This window comes from Acipenser ruthenus, unplaced genomic scaffold, assembly GCF_902713425.1.
Source record: "Acipenser ruthenus unplaced genomic scaffold, fAciRut3.2 maternal haplotype, whole genome shotgun sequence".
NCBI lineage: Eukaryota > Metazoa > Chordata > Actinopteri > Acipenseriformes > Acipenseridae > Acipenser > Acipenser ruthenus.
In genome coordinates, this window is record NW_026707935.1 from 7,501 (window position 1) to 10,000 (window position 2,500).

The window sequence follows — 2,500 nt, forward strand, 5'->3', positions numbered from 1 at the left end:
CCTGAACCGGCGCCGGGCGCGGGAGGGGGCCACCGGGCAGACTTCCAAGGGAGGATGTCGCCAGGGGGTGAAGGGGGACCCTGACCGGGGTGCAGGGCCTCCCACACGGCTTAGATCGGTCGCTCGTGCCCTTAGAATGAACCTCCGTCCTGACTTAGAAATATTTTTTTGATCGAAAATGCCGTGCCCCTAGTAATATGCACCTACCTCCCCAGTGTATCTGCCATCTAGTTGCATTAAGGGAGGAAGCCACGAGTTCACAGGGACCTCCTGGAACTCTCGCTCCGTAACACATAGCAAATCTGTCCCTTCAGAAGAAGGTAACTTTTAATTGGAGCTCTGGTCATGTCAGCTACTTCTGCCCATGGTCATGTAGGCTAATTCTGCCTCTGGTCATGTCAGCTAATTCCGCCTATGGTCATATTAGCTAATTCCGCCTCTGGTCATGTCAGCTAACTCCGCCTATGGTCATGTCAGCTAACTGTGCCTATGGTCATGTCAGCTAACTGTGCCTATGGTCATGTCAGCTAACTCCGCCTATGGTCATGTCAGCTACTTCTGCCCATGGTCATGTCAGCTACTTCTGCCTATGGTCATGTCAGCTACTTCTGCCTATGGTCATGTCAGCTAACTGTGCCTATGGTCATGTCAGCTAACTGTGCCTATGGTCATGTCAGCTAACTCCGCCTATGGTCATGTCAGCTAACTGTGCCTATGGTCATGTCAGCTAACTGTGCCTATGGTCATGTCAGCTACTTCTGCCCATGGTCATGTCAGCTACTTCTGCCTATGGTCATGTCAGCTACTTCTGCCTATGGTCATGTCAGCTACTTCTGCCTATGGTCATGTCAGCTAACTGTGCCTATGGTCATGTCAGCTACTTCTGCCCATGGTCATGTCAGCTACTTCTGCCCATGGTCATGTCAGCTACTTCTGCCCATGGTCATGTCAGCTACTTCTGCCTATGGTCATGTCAGCTACTTCTGCCTATGGTCATGTCAGCTACTTCTGCCTATGGTCATGTCAGCTAACTGTGCCTATGGTCATGTCAGCTACTTCTGCCCATGGTCATGTCAGCTACTTCTGCCCATGGTCATGTCAGCTACTTCTGCCCATGGTCATGTCAGCTACTTCTGCCCATGGTCATGTCAGCTAATTCCGCCTCTGGTCATGTCAGCTAATTCCGCCTCTGGTCATGTCAGCTAATTCCGCCTCTGGTCATGTCAGCTAACTGTGCCTATGGTCATGTCAGCTAACTGTGCCTCTGGTCATGTAGGCTAATTCCGCCTATGGTCATGTCAGCTAATTCCGCCTCTGGTCATGTCAGCTAACTGTGCCTATGGTCATGTTACTGAATGGGGACCCAGGCTATGGCTCGCACTTGCCCCGGGCAGGGTTCCACGGCCCCGGGCTGGCTCCCACCACCCAGGCCTCTGCTCCCACTGCCCCGGCTTGGGTTCCACGGCCCCGGCTTGGGTTCCACAGCCCCGGGGACAGTTCCCGCCTCCCACCACCCAGGCCTCTGCTCCCACTGCCCCAGCTTGGGTTCCACGGCCCCGGGCTGGCTCCCACCACCCAGGCCTCTGCTCCCACTGCCCCGGCTTGGGTTCCACCGCCCCGGGCAGGGTTCCACGGCCCCGGGGACAGCCCCCGCCTCCCACCACCCCGGCTTGGGTTCCACGGCCCCGGGGACAGCTCCAGCCTTTGCCCCGGCTTGGGTTCCACGGCCCCGGGCTGGCTCCCACCACCCAGGCCTCTGCTCCCACTGCCCCGGCTTGGGTTCCACGGCCCCGGGGACAGCTCCAGCCTTTGCCCCGGCTTGGGTTCCACGGCCCCGGGCTGGCTCCCACCACCCAGGCCTCTGCTCCCACTGCCCCGGCTTGGGTTCCACGGCCCCGGGGACAGCTCCAGCCTTTGCCCCGGCTTGGGTTCCACGGCCCCGGGCTGGGTCCCACCACCCAGGCCTCTGCTCCCACTGCCCCGGCTTGGGTTCCACGGCCCCGGGGACAGCTCCCGTCTCACACCACCCAGGCCTCTGCTCCCACTGCCCCGGCTTGGGTTCCACGGCCCCGGCTTGGGTTCCACTGCCCCGGGGACAGTTCCCGCCTCCCACCACCCATGCCTCTGCTCCCACTGCCCCAGCTTGGGTTCCACGGCCCCGGGCTGGCTCCCACCACCCAGGCCTCTGCTCCCACTGCCCCGGCTTGGGTTCCACGGCCCCGGCTTGGGTTCCACAGCCCCGGGGACAGCTCCAGCCTCCCTGGGCTGGCTCCCACTTGCCCGGGCAGGGTTCCACGGCCCCGGGCTGGCTCCCACCACCCAGGCCTCTGCTCCCACTGCCCCGGCTTGGGTTCCACAGCCCCGGGGACAGCTCCAGCCTCCCTGGGCTGGCTCCCACTTGCCCGGGCAGGGTTCCACGGCCCCGGGGACAGCTCCCGCCGCCCAGGCCTCTGCTCCCGCCTCCCACCACCCAGGCCTCTGCTCCCACTTGCCCGGGCAG